Raw genomic sequence first — 11,327 nt, forward strand, 5'->3', positions numbered from 1 at the left:
TTTCAAGTCCTGAGGAGCAAGGATGTCTCCTTCAGGACTTAGGTGCGCCTGATACAAGCCATGATATTTCCATTTGCCTCATATGGATGTGAGAGCCGGACAATGAGTAAGGAAGACCAAAGAAGAGTTGATGCATTTGAATTGTGGTGCTGGCAAAGAATGCTGAAAGTACCATGGACTGCTAAAAGAACTAATAGATCTGTCCTGGAGGAAGTGCACCTGAAATGCTCATTGGGAGCGAGAATGGCCAGACTTCATCTCTCCTATTTCGGTGATGTTGTCAGAAGGGACCATTCCCTGGAGAAGGATGTCATGCTTGGTAGGCTGGATGGTCAACAAAAGAGAGGGAGGCCTTCAATGAGATGGATTGACATGGTGGCTGTGATGATGGGCTCAAGTATAGTAGGGATCATGGAGCTGGCACGGGATCAGGCAGTGTTTCGTTCTGCTGTGCATGGGGTCACTATGAGTCGGAAACTATTCAACGGCACCTAACAACGACAACATTTGCTGATGTGGCATGACTCAAAATGGGAAGAAACAGCTGCAAACATCCGTTAATAATAGGAACATGGAATATACAAAATATGAATCTAGGAAATTTTGAAGTTGTCAAACATGAAATGGAATGCATAAAGATCAATATTCTAGGCATTAGTGAGCTGAAATGGACTGGTTTGGGCCATTTTGAATCAGATAACCATATGAGCTACTATGCCAGGAGTGACAAATTGAAGAGGCATGGCCTGGCATTCATCATTACAAAGAATGTTTCAAGATCTGTCCTGAATTACAATGCTGTCATTGATAGGATAATGTCCATACACCTACAAAGAAGAGCAGTTAATACGACTGTTATTCAAATTTACACACTAAAGCCAAAGAGGAGGATATAAAGCTTTTTACGAACTTCTGTAGTCGAAATTGAACAAACATGCAATCAAGATATATTGATTATTACTGGTGACTGGAATGCAAAATTTGGAAACAAAGAAGAATCATCGGTAGTTGGAAAATATGGCCTTGGTGATATAAATGGCACTAGAGATTGATAGAATTTTGCAAGACCAACGACTTATTCATTACAAATACCTTTTTTCAACACATAAACAGAGGCTATACAGGTGACCCTCACCAGATGGAGTACACAGGAATTAGATCTACTCCATCTGTGGAAAGAGGCAAGGGAGAATTTTCATCTGTGGAAACAGGTGATAGAGAGATGATCTTCAGCCAAAACAAGGCTGGGAGATGACTGTGGAACAGACTATCAGTTGCTCATATGTAAGTTCAACTTGAAGCTATAGACAATTAAAACAAGTCCTCATGAGGCAAAATATGACTTTGATTATAGCCTACCTGAATTTAGAAACCGTCTGAAGAATAGATTTGACTCACTGAACACCAATGACTGAAAAACAGATGAGTTGTGGATGACATCAAGAACATCATCCATAAAGAAAGTGAAAGGTCATTAAAAAGACAGGAAAAGAAGAAAAGACTAAAATGGATGTCAGACGAGACTCTGAAACTTGCTCTTGAATGGAAATTAGCTAAAGCAAATGGAAGACATGACAAGATAAAAGAGCTGAACAAAGTATTGCAAAGAACAGCTCAAGGAGACAGTCAATTATAATGAAATGGGCAAAGACCTAGAATTAAAAAAAACAAAAGAGAAGAACATGTTTGGCATTTCTCAAGCTGAAAGAACTGAAGAAAAAATTCAAGCTTTCAATTGCAATATTGAAAGATTCTATGGGCAAAATATTGAATAATTCAGGGAACATCAAAAGAAGATGGAAGGACTATACAGTCACTGTACCAAAAAGAATTGGTCGATGTTTATCTATTTCAGGAGATGGTATATGATGAAGAACTAATGGTACTGGATGAAGAAGTTGAAGCTGCACTGAAGGAATTGGCTAAGAACGAGGCTCCAGTAATTGATGGACTACCCATTGAGATGTTGCAACAAATGGATGCTGCACTGGAGGCACTTACTTGTCTATGTCAAGAAATTTGGAAGGCAGCTACCTGGCTAACTGACTGGAAGAGATCCATATTTGTACCTATTCTAAAGAAAGGTGATTGCACAGAATGTGGAAATTATTTAACAATGGCATTACTATCACACACAAGTAAAATCTTGCTAAAGGTAATTAAAAAATGGTTGCAGCAGTATATTGACAGGAAATTCCCAGAAATGCAAGCTGGATTCAGACGAGGAGGTGAAACAAGGGATATCATTGCTGAAGTCAGATGGATTTTGGCTGGAAGCAGAGGATACTAGAAAGATGCTTACATTTTTTTATTGACTATGCAAAAGCATTTGACTGTGTGGATCATAATGAATGATGGACAACATTGAGAAGAATGGGAATTCTGTAACAGTTAAGTGTAATCACGAGGAACCTGTACATACACCAGAGGAATACTTGTTGTTGTTGTTGTTTACAACCTGAGATACGCAGATGATACAACTTTGCTTGTTGACTGTGAGGATGACTTGAGGTACTTACTGATGAAGGTTGAAGAATACAGTCTGCAGTATGGATTATGTCTCAATATAATGAAAACAAAAATCCCCCACAACGGAATACTACATGGTCTTAAATCAGGAAGGAAGTGCATCAAGGTTGTATCTTTTCACCATACTTATTCAATTTCTATGCTGGGGAAACAATCCCAGAAGCTGGACTGTATGAAGAAGAATGTGACAGCAGGATTGGAGGAAGATTCATTAACAATCTACTATATGCAGATGAAGGACCTCTGGTAGTGTAGTGCCTAAGGCACTTGACTGCTAACCAGAAGGCTGGTGGTTCAAATGCACCAGCCACTCCTTGGGAGGAAGATGGGGCAATCCGTAGTGATACTGCCTCAGAAACCCAAGGAGGGGTCACTATGAGTCAGATCCGATTCAATGGCATATAACAGCAACAACATATGCAGATGACACTACCTTACTTGCTGAAGGTGAAGATGACTTGAAGCACTTACTAATGAAGATTAAAGACTACAGTCTACAGTAGGTATTACACCTCAACATAAAGAAAACAAAGCTCCTCACAACTGGACCAATAAGCAACATCAAGATAGATGGAGAAAAGATTGAAGTTGTCAAAGAGTTCATATTACTTGGTTCCACAATCAACGCCAATAGAAGCAGCAGTCAAGAAATCAGATGACATATTGCACTAGGCAAATCTGCTGCAAAAGACCTTTTTAAAGTGCTGAAGAGCAAAGATGTCTCTTTAAATACTAAGGTGTGCCTAACCCAAGCCATAGGCACTCTGGTAGCGTAGTGCCTAAGGCACTTGACTGCTAGCCAGAAGGCTGGAGGTTCAAACCCACCAGCCACTCCTCCAAAGAAAGATGGGGCAATCTACCATAGTGACACTGCCTCGGAAACCCAAGGAGGGGTCGCTATGAGTTGGGTCCGACTCCACGGCACATAACAACAACAACAACAACAACCCAAGCAATGGTGTTTTTAATCACCTCATATGCATGTGAAAGCTGGACAATGAATAAGGAAAACTGAATAAGAGTTGATGGTTTTGAGTTGTGGTGTTGGAGAATACTGAAAGTACTATAGACAGCCAGAAGAACGAACAAGTCTGTCCTGGAAGAAGCAGCCAGAATGCTCCTTGGAAGCAAGAATGGCCAGACTTTGTCTCACCTTCTTTGGTCACATTGTCAGAAGGGACTATTCTATTCCCTGGAGAAGGATACCATGCTTGGTAAAGTGCAGGGTCAGAAAAAAGGGGAAACCCCTCAAGGAGATGGATTGACACAGTGACTGCAATGATGGGCTCAGTTATAGCAAGGATTGTGAGGTTGGCTCAGGACTGGCCAGTGTTTTGTTCTGTTGTACATAGGGTCACTGTGCGATGGCACCTAACAACAACTAACAACAGCAACCGGTATATGCTCCTGCATGATAACGTGTCAGTGTGTCAAAAACAATAAATTTTGTTCCTGGTGTGTATCCCAAAGTCCTTCTACTATCACAGTATCCACAAAGACATACATGCAGGGTGTTCATTGCAGTATAATTTGTGGTTGCAAGGAACTGAAATGTCAGACAGATATAATGTGATAGGTGTACACATTAGAAAGAGCTCTGGTGGTGTAATGTATAAGGTATTAAACTGCTACCAAAAATTCAGTGGTTCCAGCCCACCGGCTGCTCTGCAGTAGGAAGATGAAGCAATCTACTTCTGTATAGATTTATAGCCTAGGAAACCCAATGGAGTCACTATGAGTCAGAATTGACTTGATGGCAGTGGGCTTGGTTTGGTAGGTTTTATACACCTTAAAGTAGCAGGAGTTAGAAGCAATGATCTAGTGGGCATAAAGCAATGAGGATGGACTTAAAAATAGTACTTAAAAAAAAGTGAAAAAACAAAATGGATTATATAACGTTACACCATTTACATATATTAAAAACATACACACAGAACAACAATGAATACTTTGCAAGAACACTTAACATATATAAATGATAGCACTTGCAGTTTTGTGGTCAAAATATGAGAAATGCAAGCATGCAACAGAAGTAGAGTCTTGCACAGACCAACAGTGATGATGGTTGCCATGGTAGATAAGAGTTCATTCCTTCCTTAAGGAGTTCACAGTAGAGTGAAGCTGGCAGATACACAGATAAATAATTATAATGAAATATGATAAATGCAATTATAAGAACCTGTGTGATTTTTTTGGGGGAAAGCAGATTGCCTCATCTTTCTACTGTGGAGCAGCTTGATAGGTTTGAACTGCTGATCTTTTGGTTAGCAGGTGAATGTTTTTGACCACTGTGCCACCAGAAGACAAGATGATGCCTTTGAATTGTGTTGTTAGTGAAGAGTATTTAAAACACCATGGACTGCCAGAAGAACAAAATAGTCCTTCTTCTGTTTTCTGGAGTATTCTGTAGAAACGGCAATATTTCCTCTTTCATTGTTGAGTAGAATATACCAGTGAAAATAGCTGGGACTGGAGATTTGTTTTTCAGAGGTTTTTAATAAGAATTAAATTTCTTTAATGGTTATAGGACTGCAATGTAACTTATTTCATATTTGAATTTTAGTAGCCCATGATCTTCAAGGACCTGCTCTATCACATCTAAGTTGTCAAATTTCTGGGTATAGAATTATTCATAGAAGAAGGAATATTTCCAAACTCATTTTTAAGACCAGAAATACAGCCATGATACAAAAATCAGACAAAGATAGTATAAAAATATAAAATATAGAATTAATATGGAATTAATATATGTAACCCACTACATTAAGAGTTTAAAGAAGAAAAAGCACATGATGAAAAAAAATCATTTGCCAAAGTTGAACAGCTATTAGTTGAAAAAAAAATTCAGCAAACAAGGAGTAGAAGGTGATATCCTCAAACTGATAAATGCCATCTATAAAATCCCTACTGCTAACATCAGACTGGGAGCTCTGGTGACATAGTGCCTAAGGCAGTTAACTGCTAACTAGAAGCCTGGTGGTTTAAATGCACCAACCACCCCTTGGAAGGAAGATTTGGCAATCTACATCCGTAGTGATACTGCCTCACAAACTCAAGGAGGGGTCGCTATGAGACAAATCCAACTTTGCAACAGTGAGTTTGGTTTTATTTTTTAATGTCAGACTTAGTGAAAGATTATGCTTTCCCCTTAAGACTATATCAAAGACAAAGATATCTATTACACAACTCCTATTCAGCATCATACTGGAATTCCTACTCAAAATGCAGTGTATCAAGGAAAAAAAGTCATATAGGTTGGGAAAGAGCAAATAAAACTATTTTTATGCAGAAAACTTAATTGTCTATGCAGAAAATCCCAGGAAAACTATAACAAATCTCCTAGAACTAGAAAGGAATTTAGCAAATTTATAGGCTACCAAAAACTTAGGCACTACTTAAGGCATTTGACGGCTAACTAGAAGGTTGGTGGTTCAAACCCATCAGCCTCTTCTTGAAAGGAAGATGGGGCAATCTACTTCTGTAATGATACTATCTAGGAAACCCAAGGAGGGGTCACTCTGAGTCGGATCAGACTGAGGCAGTGAGTTTGGTTTTTGGTTCTATAGGCTACCAGGTCAACATAAAGGGCTCTGGTGGTGCAGTGCCCAAGGCATTTGCCTGCTAACCTGAAGGTTTGCGGTTCAAACCCACTAGCCACTCTGTGACTGAGCAATCTACTTCCGTTAAGATTTACTGCCTTGGAAACCCAATGGGGTCATTATGAGTCGAGATCAACTCGATGACGGTGAGTTTTGTTCAGGTCAACATAGAAAAATTATCACATCTTTATATGCTAATAATGTAAAATTTAAAACCAAACTTTATAAAAAATACTATCTGCAATGTAGCTCTAAAAATGAAATATTAAGGTATTCAAAATATTTACAGGATCTGTATGCTGAAGACTGCAAATACTGAGGTAAGAAATCAAAGAAGACCTAACTAAGTGGAAAGATATATTTTATTCATGAATCAGAAATTCAACATAGTAAAGACACCAAATCTCCCTAAATTGATTAATAGATTTAATAAAATTTCAATAAAGTTCCTAGCAGGAATTTTTTTTTCTTTTGTATACGTAGACAAAGTTGATTCTAAAGCTGATTCTAAAGTTTACGGAAAGACGAAAAAAAACTAAAACCAAACTCACTGCCATGGAGTCGTTTCTGACTCATAGCATCACTACGGAAGTAGATTGCCCCATCTTCCTTCCCAGGAGTGGCTGGTGGATTTGAACCACTAGCCTTCTAAACTTGTTGTTGTTGTTGTTTGCCGTCGAGTCGGCCCGACTCATAGCGACCCCTCCTTGGGTTTCCGAGGCAGTATCACTACGGAAGTACAGCTAAAAGAATATTTTTAAATGGAAATCAAATTAGAAGAATCATACTTCTTTACTTTTCAGACTTGCTACCTAGCTACGCTAATCAAGATAGTATGATATGAAGGGCTAGACAAAAATCAGTGGATCACAACAGAGAATCCAGAAAAATGTAACCAACTGATTTTTTACAATGGTGCCAAAGCAATGTGGCAGAGAAGGGGTAGTCTTTTTTAAAAATGGGGTTAGAACCGTTGAACACCAATAAGTTTAAAAAAAAAAAAAAAACTTCTAAACCTCACATCTGATATAAAAAGTAACTCAAAGTTCATTAAAGATCTAAATATAAAACATAACTAGAAAATTCTTAAAAGAAAACATAGGAGCAAAAGAAAGCATAGGAGCAAATCTATGTGACTAGCAGTTAGATAAAGATTTCTTACACATGACACCAAAATTATAATCCATTTAGAAAAAAAAAAAAGGGTAAATTGGTCTTCATCAAAATATAAGACTTTTATCTTCCCACTGCTAAAAAATGAAGAAAAAGTCCCAAATTGGAAGAAATTATTCCCATAGCACTTTACCTGACAAAGCTCTTGAATCAAGAATTTAAAAGAACATCAAAACAGAAATAAGAAAACAACACCATTCAAAAATGAGCAAAAGACTTAGATACCCAAGAAATACCTGTTGACTATAAAGGGGATTGTAAGACAGAGTTTTTTGGGGTGATGGAACTGTTCTGTATCCTTATTCTTATGGAAATTGCTTGAATCTATTCATGTAAATTCCTTTTAAAATGCATAGATCTGTACATCAAACTAAAAGTTTATCTTATTCTACTATAAATTAGTACGGGAGCTCTGGTAGCATAGTGCCTAAGGCACTTGACTGCTAACCAGAAGGCTTGGCACTTCAAACCCACCAGCCACTCCTCAGAAAGAAGGTTGGGCAATCCTACTTCCGTAGAGATACTGCCTCGGAAACCCAAGGAGGGGTCGTTATGAGTTGGGGCCGACTCGACGGCACATAACAACAACAACAACATAAATTAGTACGTGTTGTAAAATTTAAATTCTAAAAAAAAACAAAAACAAAAACTAATATTAATCCATAATTTAAAAATTATACTAGGGAAAAAATAAACTCTGCCATCACAGAAATTATGGCATTGGTGAAGGCTAAACAATTAATAAAATAAATAAATCAAGCAAACAAACAGAATTGGGATTGGATTTACAAAGTATGATAATCCAAATGGCTAGGACTATTTTCTTTTGAGCTTAACAATTATTTTCTTAATCAATTTTTTCTTTGTAGTGAAATGGCTACCTCTGTATTAGCAGGAGCCTATATGTGCTATTTTATGTTAGGTAGTTAAACATCTCTTAAAACTTTTTGCTCTTAATTTACTTAAAGGAAAAATATGTGAAGGCAAAATTCTGCCCAAACTCCAAAAAATATTGTATTTAAACATTTAAATAATGATATCTGAATAGATGTTCCAATTTTGGCAGAAATTGGTATGTAAAATTGAAAGATTAGAAATATATTATTAAAGCATATGCAGAGTTATTTTGAAACACAATTTGAATTAAGTTATGATCTCTCCCTCTCAGTTTGTGCATGCAAATATAGTCATCACAAGATATTGGACAAATCATTGATTTCTGTGGCTCAGTTTTCCCATATGCATAATGTAAGGCTAGATATTCTGGCAGCTGATGTATTTCCTAGGACCATATCGGCATGCATATGGCAAACATATTTAAGCACAAGGCGTAAAGGCCCTTGAAGAACACTAGTATTTGCAAAGTTTCATAATTTTATTTCTTAAAATCAAGTATATCTTTCCTTCATTTCACAATTTTAACACTGAGGAAGAAAATGACAAAAACTTATAATTAAGGGAATTTTAAAATATTTACGGTTAGAAAAATATGTAGTGGAAAACAAAAAAAAATACTTTTTACTCTTTTTAAGTTTGTAAACCTGTATCAAGGATACAAAGGAAATTTAATTACAGATGTTAGTGTTTGAAGGCTGTAAGAGAAGCTATGTGGAAGACGAAATATGGATATGCCTTTAGCCTGTTTGGAAGAAAAGTGTATCATGATTAGATAGATAATGGTATCTTTTTCTTCCATATGATGCATACACTTATACATGTATATAGGAGCTCTGGTGGCATAGTGCCTAAGGCATTTGACTGCTAACCAGAGGGCTGGCGGTTCAAACCCACCAGCCACTCCTCGGAAGGAAGGTTGGGCAATCTACTTCTGTAGTGATACTGCCTCGGAAACCCAAGGAGGGGTTGCTATGAGTCGGGTCCGACTCAACAGCACATAACAACAACAACTTCTTTACTAAGCATAGTGTCCTTTTCCAGAGACTGATCTCTCCTTATAACATGTCCAAAGTATATGAGACAAAGTCTCACCATCCTCACTTCTAAGGAGTGTTCTTGCTGTATGTCTTTCAAGATAGATGTATCTGTTCTTCTAGCAGTCCATGGTATATTTAATATTCTTCACCAAACCCACAATTCAAATGCATTAATTCTTCTTGGATCTTCTTCTTCATTGTCCAACTTTCTCATGCATATGAGGCAACTGAAAATATCATGGCTTGGGTCAGGCACAAGGTGACATCTTTGCTTTTGAACACTTTAAAGAGGTCTTTTGCAGCAGATTTGCCTAATGTAATAGGTAGTTTGTCTTAACTGCTCCTTCCCTGGGCTTTGATTGTGGATCCAAGTAAAATGAAATCCTTGATAACTTCAATGTTTTCTCCATTTATCATGATGTTGCTTTGTGATCAAGTTGTGAGGATTTTTGTATTCTTTATGTTGAAGTAGAATCCATATTTAAGGCTATGGTCTTTGATCTTTCACAGTAAGTGTTTCAAATCATCTTCACTTTCAGCAAGCAAGGTTGTGTCATCTGCATATGATAGGTTGTTAATGAATTTTCATCGAATCCTGATTCCATGTTCTTCTTCTATAGTCCAATTTCTTGGATTATTTACTCAGCAAACACATTGAATAAGTATGGTAAAAATTCTAGAAAAGCTTAGAGCTGACTTTCAATAGAAATAATATGCAAGCTTACTTCTTTCCTCTGAAAAAACATATATTTTATTGATAAATCCAAAACCAAATCAAACCCATAGAGTTTTCAATGGCTTTAATCTTACAGAAGTGGATCTCTAGGCCTTTCTTGCATAGCTACTGGATGGATTCAAACCACCAACATTTCTGTTAGTAGCTGAGTACCAACAAATCTGTAAATCTTTATGGAAGCAGACTGCTTTATCTTTCTTCTGCAGAGCAGGTAATGGATTTGAACCACCGACCATTTGGTTACATTTGGTTAGCAGCCAAATTGCTTAACCACTATACCATGAGAGCTGTTTTATGGACCTTAAAAACATACATAGTTAAATAATAGGAGAATTCTTTAAAATGTCATTGTATTATTATATTTACACAATAAAAAGGGGATGTGTATGTGAACAAAAACTATGGCTACTTTATAGTTTGTCCAATAAAATGTATGTATGTGTATGTGTGTGTGTGTGTATATATATATATATATATATATATATATATATATATATATACATCATTTATATGGAGGCCATTTAATAAATATGTTTATTACTTGATAGTGTGTTTAAGGAGCTCTGGTAGCTTAGTGCCTAAGGCACTTGACTGCTAACCAGAAGGTTGGCAGTTCAAACCCACCAGCCACTCCTCGGAAGGAAGATGGGGCAATCTACTTCTGTAATGATACTGTGTCAGAAACCCAAGGAGGGGTTGCTATGAGTCGGGTCCAACTCGATGGCACATAACAACAACAACAAAAGTGTGTTTTATAATATTACTGTTCATGAAAATGGTAGACATGATATTCACTGATGTTAAACAGCATGTTCACAGTATTTGCATTTACTGAGCAAGAACTAATGGTAACAGAATTTCTGTATAATGTAAGTATCTGGACAGGTTCTTTCAAGCACAATTTATAATTTTATATTCTAAATATAAATTGAAAACAAATCAAAAAAGAAAAATCTATGCTGCTTTTGTGCAAACAAATTCCTCATGGCATTTGGTTCCTTGATTTGGAGGGTTAGGGTCATGGTTTCATGCAACATTCCAGTTAATTGGCTTAATAACATGTTTAGTGCTTCTGTTGTATCTTCTAGTTCAAAAAAGCTTGCAAGCAACCATCTAGTGCACAACAATTGGTCTTTATTGACCTGGAGCAACAGAAGAAGAGTCAGGAATAGGAGGAGGTTATGGTGTAAGTTAGAAACTCTGGTAGCACAGTGCCTAAGGTATCTGACTGCTAACCAGAATGTTGGTGGTTCAAATCCACCAGCTGCTCTGTGGAAACAAGACTGGGCAATCTATTTCCATAAAGATTTACTGCCTCAGAAACCCAATGGGGGTCATTATGGGAGCTCTGGTAGC

The sequence above is a fragment of the Orycteropus afer genome, unplaced genomic scaffold (assembly GCF_000298275.1).
Source record: "Orycteropus afer afer isolate SDZICR_OR568_19922 unplaced genomic scaffold, OryAfe1.0 scaffold00013, whole genome shotgun sequence".
NCBI lineage: Eukaryota > Metazoa > Chordata > Mammalia > Tubulidentata > Orycteropodidae > Orycteropus > Orycteropus afer.